This window comes from Oncorhynchus keta, chromosome 13, assembly GCF_023373465.1.
Source record: "Oncorhynchus keta strain PuntledgeMale-10-30-2019 chromosome 13, Oket_V2, whole genome shotgun sequence".
Classification (NCBI taxonomy): domain Eukaryota; kingdom Metazoa; phylum Chordata; class Actinopteri; order Salmoniformes; family Salmonidae; genus Oncorhynchus; species Oncorhynchus keta.
Window position 1 is genome coordinate 42,333,433 of NC_068433.1, and position 15,606 is coordinate 42,349,038.

A 15,606-nucleotide genomic window follows, 5' to 3' on the forward strand; every position below is an offset into this window, starting at 1 on the left:
TTAGAACTAATGATGTGACCCACCTTACACTAACAGTACATTAGAACTAATGATGTGACCCACCTTACACTAACAGTACATTAGAACTAATGATGTGACCCACCTTACACTAACAGTACATTAGAACTAATGATGTGACCCACCTTACACTAACAGTACATTATAACTAATGATGTGACCAACCTTACACTAACAGTACATTAGAACTAATGATGTGACCCACCTTACACTAACAGTACATTATAACTAATGATGTGACCCACCTTACACTAACAGTACATTATAACTAATGATGTGACCCACCTTACACTAACAGTACATTATAACTAATGATGTGACCCACCTTACACTAACAGTACATTAGAACTAATGATGTGACCCACCTTACACTAACAGTACATTAGAACTAATGATGTGACCCACCTTACACTAACAGTACATTATAACTAATGATGTGACCCACCTTACACTAACAGTACATTATAACTAATGATGTGACCAACCTTACACTAACAGTACATTATAACTAATGAGGTGACCCACCTTACACTAACAGTACATTATAACTAATGATGTGACCCACCTTACACTAACAGTACATTAGAACTAATGATGTGACCCACCTTACACTAACAGTACATTAGAACTAATGATGTGACCCACCTTACACTAACAGTACATTATAACTAATGATGTGACCAACCTTACACTAACAGTACATTAGAACTAATGATGTGACCCACCTTACACTAACAGTACATTAGAACTAATGATGTGACCCACCTTACACTAACAGTACATTAGAACTAATGATGTGACCCACCTTACACTAACAGTACATTAGAACTAATGATGTGACCCACCTTACACTAACAGTACATTATAACTAATGATGTGACCAACCTTACACTAACAGTACATTAGAACTAATGATGTGACCCACCTTACACTAACAGTACATTAGAACTAATGATGTGACCCACCTTACACTAACAGTACATTATAACTAATGATGTGACCCACCTTACACTAACAGTACATTATAACTAATGATGTGACCAACCTTACACTAACAGTACATTAGAACTAATGATGTGACCCACCTTACACTAACAGTACATTAGAACTAATGATGTGACCAACCTTACACTAACAGTACATTAGAACTAATGATATTGATGATGTGACCCACCTTACACAAACAGTACAATATAACTAATGTGACCCACCTTACAGTAACAGTACATTAGAACTAATGATGTGACCCACCTTACACTAACAGTACATTATAACTAATGATGTGACGCACCTTACAGTAACAGTACATTATAACTAATGATGTGACCCACCTTACAGTAACAGTACATTATCACTAATGATGTGACCCACCTTACACTAACAGTACATTATCACTAATGATGTGACCCACCTTACACTAACAGTACATTATAACTAATGATGTGACCCACCTTACACTAACAGTACATTATAACTAATGATGTAACCCACCTTACAGTAACAGTACATTATCACTAATGATGTGACCCACCTTACACTAACAGTACATTATAACTAATCATGTGACCCACTTTACACTAACAGTACATTATAACTAATGATGTTATTGCTAATAACTATTACTCAGTTCATCTCTGGAGTATTGTTAGATACACAATTGTGAGTGTGAGTGTGTGTGTGTGCATCTATGTTTGCGTGTGCATCTATGTGTGTTTGTGTGTGCGTGTGTGTGTGTGTATCTATGCATGTGTGTGTGTGTGACTCCATCGTGTCACTGCAGTGTTATGTTCACAGCTTGTGGTCATATCCCAGGCATGATTATGAGATTGGTTTGGCAGCGGTCACCATTCTGTTACACTGACCCGAACACTGCCCACTGTGTGTGTGTGTGAAGCGGAGGGGACCTCTACCCGCTGTGTGTGCTTGTATGTGTATAAAGCATCATCAAACATGGTCCCTCCAGTTTCCTATAAACACTTTGTATTCTCCTATAGATACTGTACATATATTGAATATATTGTCTAATGATCATGGAAATGAAACCCCCTTTTGAGGACATTTTCACCATGTAAAACATCAATGTCCAACCTCTAGGCATTCTCATTGTAATGTCCTCCAAACATCAGTATTCATATGCTGTGTCTCTGATCCAGACAGAATATCAGACTGTCCCTTGTGCTTGTCTGTCTCGTCCCTGCCCCTGTCCTCGTCCTTCTATAGTGACCATGGTATAGAGCTCTGTAATTGGCCACTAGCTTGCCTGTGACTGGCTGTGATCAGTGGAATGATGGGAACGTATCGGTGCTTGGAGAGAGCAGCTATTAAAACATTACAGCAGCCATTACTGCCGCCTGTCTGGACTAACGAACATATGCTTCCTCTACCAATGCCTAAACTCTTATTTATGGATTTAATTTAATGTGCAGAAAGAATTTTCAATTAAATCTGGTCTTCTGCTGCCTCCGGAGAGTGGCAGAGTATAATAACATGGTAATTTTTTATACATCTTTATGAGGAATGAGAAAATTAATTATTTGTGGCAAGCTGTAATGATTGGGACTTGGAACAGTTGTAGCTGAACAGTTTGAGGCCCGTTGTTCTGGCACTGAGCTGAAAGAGAGAGAGAGGTGAAGCTTGCACAGAAACACACACACACACACACACACACACACACACACACACACACACACACACACACACACACACACACACACACACACACACACACACACACACACACACACACACACACACACACACACACACACACACACACACACACACACAAGGGTGTGCATGCACATACTGAAACAAATCTGGGATGTTTTCATTCATGTTCTGTAGAGTTAGGAGGTTCTTTTGTGGTTTCAAAGCACTGTTCCTATGTCTTTTCCAGCATGGCCAGGTAATGAAGATTTAGAAAGGGATAACAGTAGGGGGAGGCAGAGCAGAGGAGACAGTGGGAGAGGAGAGTGGGGAGGGGGTCTCCTGTAGGGAAAGTGGGGAGTCTTGTCTTGTAAATGAGTCATGCAGGCAGGGGATCCTGTTCCCCTGTCTGATGTCATCACCGTGTTTGATGTCATTAGAGTGTGTGTACTAGTGTGTACCATATAGGAATAGCAGGTCCTCCACGTCAAGGTCACCACACATTATTATTCACAAGCTACAGCCTTCCCGAACAGGACCCATCACTTTAATAATGATCACACAACCCCCTCGCCCCCCTCTCTCTCTCTCTCTCTCTCTCTCTCTCCCTCTCTCTCTGTCTCTCTCTCTCTCTCTCTCTCTCTCTCTCTCTCTCTCTCTTCCTTCCTCTCTTTCTCTCTCTCTCTCTCTCTCTCTCTCTCTCTCTCTCTCTCTCTCTCTCTCTCTCTCTCTCTCTCTCTCTCTCTCTCTCTCTCTCTTCTTCCTCTCTCTCTCTCTCTCTCTCTCTCTCTCTCTCTCTCTCTCTCTCTCTCTCTCTCTCTCTCTCTCTCTCTCTCTCTCTCCCTCTCTCTCCCTCTCTCTCTCTCTCTCTCTCTCTCTCTCTCTCTCTCTCTCTCTCTCTCTCTCTCTCTCTCTCTCTCTCTCTCTCTCTCTCTCTCTCTCTCTCTCTCTCTCTCACTCACTCACTCACTCACTCACACCCCTGTTTGATATCCATCTATTTAAACCAGTGTGAGGGACATGTTTGATATAATGCAGTTCATATATCCAGTAGAAGTTGATAATGCAGCTGGGTTTCAGAACAATATCAGTCTCCATATTGTCAGGGCCATTCTGTGACACACTAACTACACTTGACTGGACAGTCTCTGTGAGGGTGGGGATGGACGAGCTGTGTGTGTGTTTGTGCGGCCAACTGAAAGGGGGCATTAGAGTCCTCTGAATGTGTCACCAGGTTAAAAGAGGGCCACCTGTGTGTGTGTGTGTTTTCATGTGTGTGTGTGTATAAAGGTATGTGTGCACAGTGTGTGCTCTGTTTACAGAAGCCATTACATTTTATTTATTTATCCTGTTCCATTTTGTCACGTGCTGTTAAATGATTAATCCACTGTCCCCCCTGATGGAACCCCCGGGGACAGACAACAGCAGGCCCTACCCTCCCTCTGCATTATACATGACTGGACAGGGACAGACCCACCACCACCTTGTGTGTGTGTTTTGCTGAAGTGCAGGTGTCGCCAAGTGAAGAGTCCACTCTGTCTATCTAATAATAAGCTAATCTTCAATGTTGTGGGTGTCTCTGTGTGTGTGTGTAACAGTCTAGCTTCTGTCCCTGTCCTCGCCCCCACCTGGGCTCGAACCAGGGACACTCTGCACACTATTAGCGCGCACCCCGCTAACCATTTCACATCAGTTACACTCACCCACCCCCCCTGTGATCCAGGTCAACAGCATCAATGTAACAGTATAGCTTCCTTCCCTCTCCTCGCCCCTACCTGGGCTTGAACCAGGGACCCTCTGCACATCAACAACTGCCTCCCACAAAGCATTGTTACCCATCTCTCCAAGGTCTCAGAGCGAGTGACCCCACTGATTGAAACGCTATTAGACCGCACCCCGCTAACTAGCTAGCCATTTCACATCGGTTACAAATGTGTCTGTGTGTTCGCTTAAAAAACGAGAAAAAAGTAGCAATATTACTGCTGTTTGTCACTCTTGAGCCAACATAGCAACAACATAGCCACTTCCTCAAAATAGTCAAATTAATCTAAGATAAATCAAGAAATCTATAATTAATTTTGAAGTTCTTAGTAGTTCAATTTGACATTTAACTAAGATGTTTGGTGTAGTATTTCTCAAGAGAAAACTAGTCGTCTCTCGTTGAATGACAACAAACTCTTCATTGTAGAATCCCGTCCATAGTTCCCACTCTACTACAGAGGAGTGCTGTTGACCAATCACTGACGAAGGGGCGTACACTTCAGCTCCCGAAAACAATACCTTGCTGAACTGAAAAATGAACAAAAACATCACAACATTTCGTCATAATATATACGCAAACTGTTTCGACTGGGAAGCATGCGACAGGCTTTAATAACGGTCCCTCTTGCTCAGTATATTTGCACCGGAGGTCAATATCTCTCCCAGAGTTCCCTGCTAATGAAGCCCCACCTTCATGCAAATGAGCACACTGTTAACCCCAATCAGAGGGGTCGCTGAGTGTGCATCAATCCCCATCTCCCTGAGTGCTACAATGGGTTGGGGCTACAAGGTTCCACCTTCACAGACACACAGGTAATTAAACGTGACTTAGACAGTCAGAGACTGCGAGCCACTGGGGTGTGTGTTAAAAACAGGGTTCAACCTAGTGTCAAGGCACTATTACGAGTGAGGACACAGGTTATCACCCTAGTGTACACTCACTTTAGTCTCAATTAGCCGTTACTGTTGTCTTGTCTGAACATGACGGAAGGTGTTCCTTGTCGTTCTCAATGATCTGGCTCTGAAGGTTATCTGTTCTAGCCTTTTATAGAAACATATATGCCAGTTAACATACACTTTTATCAAAAGTGACTTAGAGTCATGTATGCATACACATTATGTATGGTCCCAGGAATTGAACACACTACCCTGGCATTATAAGTATCATGCTCTTCCAACTGAGCTACAGAGGACCATCCTGGCTAGGTTTTGTTTTTTGTCTGTCTGGGACTGACTGAAGGTGTTAGTTCTCGGTTTAGTGTCTCTTAAGCTTGGTGTTATTTCCTGTTGTCCTCTATGGGTCTAGTCTGTTTGACTTGGATGACTGTGAATGGTTGGCGGTTGGTGCTGAACCGATGACCCTGAAACTACAGTTCCTAACAGTGGTCCAGTGTTAGTGATGCTCTGAGACAAACACAGGAAATGTTGAATGATGTGCAGCCCACATGTTTGAGATGTCACAGAGGCTTGAGGTAGAAGTAGCTGTTAACCACATATCTACGATCAGTTTACCCTCACCCCCAATCCTAACCTTAACCAAGAGGTGGATGAATAAAGATCTTGGACCAGTGGTAATAGGAGAGACTATCTACATCATGATGAAGGTTACAGATTAACAGGTGAATGTTATTGGGGTGTCACTGAGATGTCAGTCGATCCATTGGTATTCACTGACTATCTCTCTACCCCTCTTCTTTAATATATTCTCAGACATATCTGCCGCTCTGCGTGTGTGTGTGTGTGTGTGTGTGTGTGTGTGTGTGTGTGTGTGTGTGTGTGTGTGTGTGTGTGTGTGTGTGTGTGTGTGTGTGTGTATAGCCTGATTCCGAGACAGGAGACGAAGGGGTTTCAAGTGAAGAGTACTTGTTCATTAGAACACCCTGGTATCCATTCCAGAGGACACACACATACACTATGTGTCCCAAATGACCCCCTTTTTTCCTACATAGTGCACTACTTTTGACCAAGACCCAATGGGTCCTGGTTTAAAGTAGTGCACTATATAGGGAATAGGGTGCCATTTGGGATGTAGACATACTGATCACTGATCCAGTATTCACATCATTAGCCCTCAGGCCATAGGGGAGTATCCTAGTTAGAGGACTACTGAAAGACTACCATAAGAGAACTGTCATGTGGTTGACTGGCACAAACCAATCAGTATTTCCCATGGGCTTGTATTAAATTACAGTAGTTACATTCTGAATTCAATCAATTTATTCTAATTGAAAAACAACACAATTAAGGGTATTTCTTATTGGTTTGACTAGAGAGCGCATCAATGTTCGCCTTGTCTTGTACTTTAGTTGTTTATGGCAGGGCTATTCAACTGGCGACCCGCAGCTCAGATCCGGGCCGTTTATCAATTTAGTATGGCCCTTAGATCCCCGCAGAAATCCGATGTTTAGTGCCAAAAAGAGCTCTCGTTCAATATTCTCCAATGGTAGTATCCATTAAGTACTGTCAAACAATATCACCGGACATACCAGTTAAAGCCAATCAGAACTGCTAACAGGGGTACAGGGTCAGGGTCCGATCATCATCTAGCCTGCAACGTTGCTTCGTAGTCTGCTGAGCATCATGGTATACTTTTAGGAGATTTGATGAGTTTAAGTCCCCGCAGAGGTAGTGCAGTTTGTTATAGGGAGCTGTTCTCTACTGACGCGGGTGAGCGAGACCTCTGCGCTAAAGCTAGCCATACATAAAAGGTTTATCTGTGTTAAAAAGACAACCAAACAAGACCAATAAAATAACTGAATTATAAAGAAATGGAAAATAGAACAGAATGGGATGCTGGTCAACTTTTATGCATGAACTATGTCTAAATAAAAACAAAAGATGAATATATGTATGTAAAACAGATAGAAAAGTAGAAATGTATTAATGTGTTGCAGGTCAACTTTGTTATAAGTGAACATTTGTTCCATTATTTAAACAATTTGATGCACTGAATTAGGCTAATCTTAAAGACCTTTAAAATAAACTTTCAGCAACATTTATTTGAATATGAGTGCCTTATAAGATTATAATTGTGTTTGTGCATTGTTTCTTATTACCGGTCTTATGAGTAATACCATGTAGAAAATGTCTGCCCCCCTCTGAATAACCTTTTTTAAATCTGGCCTCTGTAGGAATATAGTTGAATCACAACAAGTACCTCATGTGAACTATCTTACAACAAATTCCTGAATTTTTCCCATGGTAGGTTGTCAGTGCTTTCTCCTAAAGAGGCTCTGTTCTCGCTCCCTCTTTCTCCCTTTCTCAGTCTCTCTGCTATTTCTCTCTTCCGCTCTCCCCTGGGGTTTCTTGGTGAGCCTGGAGAAGGTGAGTGAGAGAGAGAGTGAGAGAGTGAGAGAGTGAGAAAGTGAGAAAGTGAGAGAGTGAGAGAGAGAGAGAGAGAGAGAGAGAGAGAGAGAGAGAGAGAGAGAGAGAGTGAGAAAGTGAGAGAGTGAGAGAGAGAGAGAGAGAGAGAGAGAGAGAGAGAGAGAGAGAGAGTGAACTTCGTCTCGAACATGGACACCATGGACAGCCAGCCATCCGGGGCTCCATTGTTCCCCTGTGTGATGTGGAGAAGAAAGGCAGATGGAGAGAAAGAAAGAAGAGAGGGAGAGAGGAGAAAGAGTTGTTTGATAGTGCTGTGGAGTCTGTGTGAATGAACAGTGAAGGGCACCCATTGTCTTCCAGCGACCTCCATTTGGTACTGTATGGTCCCTTTTACTGCACTGTCTACCGCCACAATACCTCCTTTCTGCTCCTCCTCTCTCTTAAAGAAAAAAGGATTAGTAAAACAGAGGAATTGCGTGTCCAGATTCCCAACTATCAGCCACAAGGCACACAAGAGGGCAGAGATGTTCTCCCTTCCTACTGTTTTTCTCTCCCCTCCCCTCTTCTCCTTTCCTCTCCCCTCCCCTCTTCTCCTTTCCTCTCCCCTCCCCTCTTCTCCTTTCCTCTCTCCTCCCCTCTTCTCCTTTCCTCTCCCCTCCCCTCTTCTCCTTTCCTCTCCCCTCCCCTCTTCTCCTTTCCTCTCCTCTCCCCTCTTCTCCTTTCCTCTCCCCTCCCCTCTTCTCCTTTCCTCTCCCCCCCCTCTTCTCCTTTCCTCTCCCCTCTTCTCCTTTCCCCTCCCCTCCCCTCTTCTCCTTTCCTCTGCCCTCCCCCTCTTCTCCTTTCCCCTCCCCTCCCCTCCCCTCTTCTCCTTTCCTCTGCCCTCCCCCTTCTCCTTTCCTCTCCCCCTCTTCTCCTTTCCTCTGCCCTCCCCTCTTCTCCTTTCCCTCCCCCTCCCTCTTCTCCTTTCCTCTGCCTCCCCCTTCTCCTTTCCTCCCCTCCCCTCTTCTCCTTTCCTCTGCCCCCCCTCTTCTCCTTTCCCCTCCCCTCCCTCCCCTCCCCTCCCTCTTCTCCTTTCCTCTCCCTCCCCTTCTCTTTCCTCTCCTCTCCTCCCTCTTCTCCTTTCTTCTCCTTTCTCCTTTCCTCCCCTCCCCTTCTTCTCCTTTTCCCTTTCCTCTCCTCTCCCTCCCCTCTTCTCTTTCCTCTTCCTCTTCTCCTTTCCCCTCCTTCTCTTCTTTCCTCTGCCCTCCCCTCTTCTCCTTTCCTCTGCCCTCCTCCTCCCCTCCCCTCTTCTCCTTTCCTCCCCCCCTCTTCTCCTTTCCTCCCCCCCCTCTTCTCCTCTCTTCTCCTTTTCCTCTCCCCTCCCCTCCCTCTCTCTCTCCTCCCCTCTTCCTCTCCCCTCCCCTCTTCTCCTTTCCTCTCCCCTCCCCTCTTCTCCTTTCCTCTCCCCTCCCCTCTCCCTTTCCCTCTTCTCCTTTCCTCTCCCCCCCTCTTCTCTTTCTCTTCCCCTCCCCTCTTCTCCTCTCCTCTCCCTCCCCTCTTCTCCTTTCCCCTCTCCCCCTCTTCTCCTTTCCTCTCCCCTCTCTTCTCCTTTCCTCTCCCCTCCTCTTCTCCTCTCCCTCCCTCCTCCTCTTCTCCTTTCCCTCCCTCTCTCTTCTCCTCCTCTCCCCTCATTTCCTTTCCTCTCCCTCCCCTTCCTCCTTCCCCTCCCCTCCCCTCCTCCCCTCCCCCCCTTCTTCTCCTTTCCTTTCCCTCCCTCCCCTTCTCCTCTCCTTTCCCTCTTCTCCTTTCCTCTCTCCTCCCTCTTCTCCTTTCCCCCTCCCCCTTCTCCTTTCCCCTCCCTCCCCTTCTTCTCTTTCCTCTCCCCTCCCCTCTTCTCCTCTCCTCTCCCCTCCCCTCTTCTCCTTTCCTCTCCCCTCCCCTCTTCTCCTTTCCTCTCCCTCCCCTCTTCTCCTCTCCTCTCCCTCCTCTTCTCCTTTCCTCTCCCCCCTCCTCTCCCTCTCCCTCCCTCTTCTCCTTTCCTCCTCCCCTCTTCCCTCTTCTCCTTTCTTCTCCTTTCCCCTCCCCTCTTCTCCTCTCCCATCCCCTCTTCTCCTTTCCTCTCTCTTCTCCTTTCCTCCCCCCTCCCCTCTTCTCCCCTCCCCTCCCCTCTTCTCTTTCCTCTCCCTCTCCCCTCCCCTCTCTTCTCCTTTCCTCTCCCCTCCCTTCTCTTCTCTCTCTTCTCCTCTCCCTCCCCTCTTCTCCTCCCCTCTTCTCCTTTCCTCTCTCCCCTCCCCTCTTCTCTTCTCTTTCCTCTCCCCTCCCCTCCTCTTCTCCTTTCCCTCTCCCCTCCCCTCTTTCTCCTTTCCTCTCCCCTCCCCTCCTCTTCTCCTCCCCTCTTCTCCTTTCCCTCCCCTCCCCTCTTCTCTTTCCTCTCCCCTCCCCTCTTCTCCTCTCCTCCCCTCTCCCCTCTCCCCTCCCCTCTTCTCCTCTCCCCCTCCCCTCTTCCCTCTTCTCCTCTTCTCTCCTCTCCCCCTCCCCTCTTCTCCTCCCTCTTCTCCTCCTCCCCTCTTCTCCTTTCCTCTCCTCCTCCCCTCTTCTCCTTTCCTCTCCCCTCTTCTCCTTTCCTCTCCCCTCCCCTCTTCTCCTTTCCTCTCCCCTCCCCTCTCCTTCTCCTTTCCTCTCCCCTCCCCTCTTCTCCTTTCCTCTCCCTCCCCTCCTCCTCCCCTCCCCTCTTCTTCTCCTCTTCTTCTCCTCTCCCCTCCCCTCTTCTCCTTTCCTCTCCTCCCCTCTTCTCCTCTCCCTCTTCTCCTTTCCTCTCCCCCTCCCCTCTCTCTTTTCCTCTCCCCCTCTCCTCTCCCCTCTTCTCCTTTCCTCTCCCCTCCCCTCTTCCTCTCCCCCCTCTTCTCCTCTTCTCCCCTCCCCTCTTCTCCTTTCCTCTCCCCTCCCCCTCTTCTCCTCCCCTCCCCTCTTCTCCTTTCCTCTCCCCTCCCCTCTTCTCCTCTCTCCCCTCCCCTCCCCTCTCCTCTCCCCTCCCCTTTCTCTCTCTTCTCCCTCTCCCTCTTCTCCTCTTCTCCCCTCTTCCCCTCTCCCCTCCCCCTCTTCTCCCTCTCTCCCCTCCCCTCTTCTCCTTTCCTCTCCCCTCCCCTCTTCTCTCTCTCCCTCCCCTCTTCTCCCTCTCCCTCTTCCTTTCCTCCCTCTTCCCTCCCTCCCTCCCCTTCTCCTCTCTCCCTTCCCATCTTCTCCTTTCCTTCCCTCTTCTTTCTCTCCCCTCCCTCTTCTCCTTTCCTCTCCCCTCCCCTCTTCTCCTCTCCTCTCCCCTCCCCTTTCTCCTCTCCTCTCCCCTCCCTCTTCTCCTCTCCTCTCCCCTCCTTTCCTCTCCCCTCCCCTCCTCTCCCTCTCCCCTCCCTCTTCTCCTCTCCTCCTCCCCTCTTCTCCTCTCCCCCCCTTCTTTCCTCTCTCCCTCTTCCCCTCTTCTCCTCTTCTCTTTCCTCTCCTCTTCTCCTTTCCTCTCCCTCTTCCCTCTTCTCCCCTTTCCTCTCCCCTCCTCTTCTCCTCTCTCTCCCCTCTTTCCTCTCCTCTCCCCCCCCTCTTCTCCTTTCCTCTCCCTTCTCCTCCTCTTTCTCCTTTCCTCTCCCCCCTCTTCTCCTCTCTCCCCCTCTCTTCTCCTCTCCCTCTCCTCCCCTCTTCTCCTCTCTTCTCCCCTCCCCTCTCTCCTCTCCTCTCCCCTCCCCTCTTCTCCTCTCCTCTCCCCTCCACCTCTTCTCCTCTCCTCTCTCCCCTCCTCTTCTCCTTTCCTCTCCCCTCCCCTCTTCTCCTCTCCCTCTCCCCTCCCCTCTTCTCCTCCTCCCCCTCCCCTCTTCTCCTCTCTTCTCCCCCTCCTCTTCTCCTCCTCTCCCCCTCCCTCTTCTCCTCCCCTCTTCTCCTCTTCTCCCCTCCCCTCCTCTTCTCCTCTCCCCTCCCCTCCCCTCTTCTCTCTCTTCTCCTCCCCTCTTCTCCTCCCCTCCCCCTCCCTCTTCTCCTCTCTTCTCCCCCTCCCCTCTTCTCCTTTCCTCTCCCCTCCCCTCTTCTCCTCTCTCTCTCCCCTCTTCTCCTCTCCTCTCCCCTCCCCTCTCTTCTCCCCCTCTTCTCCTTTCCCTCCCCTCCCTCTTCTCTCCTCTCCCTCCCCTCTTCTCCTCTCCTCTCCTCCCCTCTTCTCCTCTCTTCTCCCTCCCCTCTTCTCCTCTCCCTCCCCCTCCCCTCTTCTCCTCTCCTCTCCCTCCTCTTCTCCTCTCCTCTCCCCTCCCTCTTCTCCTCTCCTCTCCTCCCTCTTCTCCTCTCTTCTCCCTCCCCTCTTCCTCTCCCTCCCCTCCCCTCTTCTCCTCTCTTCTCCCCTCCCCTCTTCTTCTCCTCTCCCTCCCCCTCTCTCCTCCCCCCTCTTCTCCTCTCCCTCCTCCCCTCTTCTCCTTTCCTCCCCTCCCTCTTCTCCTTTCCTCTCCCCTCCCCTCTTCTCCTTTCCTCTCCCCTCCCCTCTTCTCCTCTCCTCTCCCCTCCCCTTCTCCTCTCCTCTCCCCCTCTCCCCTCTCTCTTCTCCTTTCCTCCTCTCCCTTCTCCTCCCTCTTCTCCTCTTCCTCTCCCCTCCCCTCTTCTCCTCTCCCCTCCTCTCCCCTCCCCTCCTTCTCCTCTCCCCTCTCTCCCTCCCCCTCCCCTCTTCTCCTTTCCTCTCCCCTCCCTCTCTCCTCTCCCCTCTTCTCCTTTCCTCCCCCCCTCTCCTCTTCTCCTCTCCCCTCCTCCTCTTCTCCCTCCCCTCTCCCTCTCTCCCTCCCTCTTCTCTCCTTCCTCTTCTCCTTTCCTCCCTTCTCTTCTCCTCTCCTCTTCTCCTCCCCTCCCTCCCCTCTTCTCCTCTCTTCTCCCTCCCCTCTTCTCCTCTCCCTCCCTCCCCTCTTCTCCTCTCCTCCTCCCCTCTTCTCCTTCTCTCCCCTCCCCTCTTCTCCTTTCCTCTCCCTCCCCCTCTTCTCCTCTCCTCTCCCCCTCCCCTCTTCTCCTCTCCCTCTCCCCTCCCCTTCTTCTCCTCTCCTCCCCTCTTCTCCTCTTCTCCCCTCCTCTTCTCCTCTCCCCTCCCTTCTCTTCTCCTCCCCTCTTCTCCTCCCTCTCCCCTCCCCTCTTCTCCTCTCCTCCCCTCCCCCTTCTCTTTCTCCTTTCTCCTCTCCTCTCCCTCTCCTCTCTCCTCTCCTCTCCCTCCTCTTCTCCTCTCCTCTCCCCTCTCTTCTCTCCCCTCTTCTCTCTTCTCCTTTCCTCTCCCTCCCTCTTCTCCTTTCCTCTCCCCTCCCCTCTTCTCCTTCCTCTCCCCTCTCTTCTCCCTCTCCCCTTCTTCTCCTCTCCCTCCCCTCTTCTCCTTTCCTCTCCCTCCCTTCTCCCTCTTCTCCTCTCCTCTCCTCCCCCTCCCTCTTCTCCTCTCCTCTCTCCCCCCTCTTCTCCTTTCCTCTCCCCTCCCTCTTCTCCTCTCCTCTCCCTCCCCTCTTCTCCTTTCCTCTCCCCTCCCCTCTCCCTCCCTCCTCTCTCTTCTCCTCTCCTCTCCCCTCTTCTCCTCCCCTCCCCTCTTCTCCTCTCCTCTCCCCTCCCCTCTTCTCCTTTCCTCTCCCCTCCCCTCTTCTCCTCTCCTCTCCCCTCCCCTCTTCTCCTTTCCTCTTCTCCTCTTCCTCTCCCTCCCCTCCTCTTCTCTCCTCTCCCCTCCCCTCTTCTCCTCTCCTCTCCCTCCCTCTTCTCCTCCTCTCTCCTCCCCTCTTCTCCTCTCTCTCCCCTCCCCTCTTCTCCTTTCCTCTCCCCTCCCCCTTCTCCTCTCCTCTCCCTCTTCTCCTTTCCTCTCCCTCCCCTCTTCTCCTCTCCTCTCCTCTTCTCCTCTCCTCTCCCCTCTTCTCCTTTCCTCTCCCCTCCTCTTCTCCTCTCCCCTCTTCTCCTCTTCTCCTCTCCTCCTCCCCTCTTCTCCTTTCCTCTCCCCTCCCTCTTCTCCTCTCCCCTCCTCTTCTCCTTTCCTCTCCCCTCCCCTCTTCTCCTCTCTCTCCCCCCCCTCTTCTCCTCTCCCTCTCCCCTCCCCTCTTCTCCTCTCTTCTCCCCTCCCCTCTTCTCCTCTCTCTCCCCTCCCTCTTCCTCCTCCCCTCTTCTTCTCCTCTCCTCTCCCCTCCTCTTCTCCTTTCTCTCCCCTCCCCTCTTCTCCTCTCCTCTCCCTCCCCTCTTCTCCTCTCCTCTCCCCTCCCCTCTTCTCCTCTCTTCTCCCCCTCCTCTTCTCTCTCCTCTCCCCTCCCCTCTTCTCCTCTCCTCTCCCCCCCTCTTCTCCTCTCCTCTCCCCTCCCCCTTCTCCTCTCCCCCCTCCCTTCTCTCTCTTACTCCTCCCTCTTCTCCTCTCCTCCCCTCCCCTCTTCTCCTCTCTTCTCCCCTCCCCTCTTCTCCTTTTTCCTCTCCCCTCCCCTCTTCTCCCTCCTCTCCCTCCCCTCTTCTCCTCTCCTCTCCCTCCCCTCTTCTCCTCTCCTCTCCCCTCCCCTCTTCTCCTTTCCTCTCCCCTCCCTCTTCTCCTCTCCTCTCCCCTCCCCCTCTTCTCCTCTCCTCTCCCCTCCTCTTCTCCTCTCTTCTCCCCTCCCCTCTTCTCCTCTCCTCTCCTCTCCCTCTTCTCCTCTCCTCTCCCCCCTCCCCTCTTCTCCTCTCTTCTCCTCCTCTCCTCTCCCCTCCCTCTTCTCCTCTCTTCTCCCCTCCCTTCTCTTCTCCCTCCTCTTCTCCTCTCTTCTCCCCTCCCCTCTTCTCCTTTCCTCTCCCCTCCCCTCTTCTCCTCTCCTCTCCCCCCCTCTTCTCCTCTCCCCTCCTCTTCTCCTTTCCTCTCCCATCCCTCTTCTCCTTTCCTCTCCCCTCCCCTCTTCTCCTTTCCTCTCCCCCTCTTCTCCTCTCCTCTCCCCTCCCCTCTTCTCCTCTCCTCTCCCCTCCCCTCTTCTCCTCTCCTCTCCCCTCCCCTCTTCTCCTTTCCTCTCCCCTCCCCTCTTCTCCTCTCCTCTCCCCTCCCCTCTTCTCCTCTCCTCTCCCCTCCCCTCTTCTCCTCTCCTCTCCCCTCCCCTCTTCTCCTTTCCTCTCCCCTCCCCTCTTCTCCTCTCCTCTCCCCTCTTCTCCTTTCCTCTCCCCTCCCCTCTTCTCCTCCTCTCCTCTTCTCCTCTCCTCTCCCCTCTTCTCTTTCCTCCCCCCCTCTTCTCCTCTCCTCCCCTTTCCTCTCCCCTCCTCTTCTCCTTTCCTCTCCCCTCCCTCTTCTCCTCTCCCCCTCCCCTCTTCTCCTTTCCTCTCCCCTCCCTCTTCTCCTCTCCTCTCCCCTCTTCTCTCTCCTCTCCCCTCCCCTCTTCTCCTCTCTTCTCCCCTCCCCTCTTCTCCTCTCCTCTCCTCTTCTCCTCTTCTCCCCTCCTCTCTCTCCTCTCCCCTCTTCTCCTCCCCTCTTCTCCTCCTCCTCTCCCTCTCTTCTCCTTCCTCTCCTCCCCTCTTCTCCTCTCCTCTCCCCTCCTCTTCTCCTTTCTTCTCCCCCTCCCCTTCTCCTCTCCTCTCCCCTCCTCTTCTCCTCTCCCTCCCCTCCCTCTTCTCCTCTCCTCTCCCCTCCCTCTTCTCCTCTCCTCTCCCCTCCCCTCTTCTCCTCTCCTCTCCCCTCCCCTCTTCTCCTTTCCTCTCCCCTCCTCTTCTCTCTCTCCCCTCTCCCCTCCCTCTTCTCCTCTTCCTGCTCTCCCCTCCCCTCTTCTCCCCTCTCCTTTCTCCCCCTCCCCTCTTCTCCTCTCCTCTCCCCTCCCCTCTTCTCCTCTCCTCTCCCCTCCCCTCTTCTCTTTCCTCTCCCCTCCCTCTTCTCCTTTCCTCTCCCTCCCCTCCCCTTTCCTCTCCCCTCCT

At 51.1% G+C, this 15,606-nt stretch overlaps 1 protein-coding gene across 1 annotated transcript in view; it reads left to right on the forward strand.

Moving 5' to 3' along the window:
• The window catches only part of LOC118372206 (transcription factor SOX-5-like), a 310,655-nt gene that overhangs the window by 107,656 nt on the left and 187,393 nt on the right, over positions 1–15,606 (forward strand). The window lies entirely within an intron of this gene.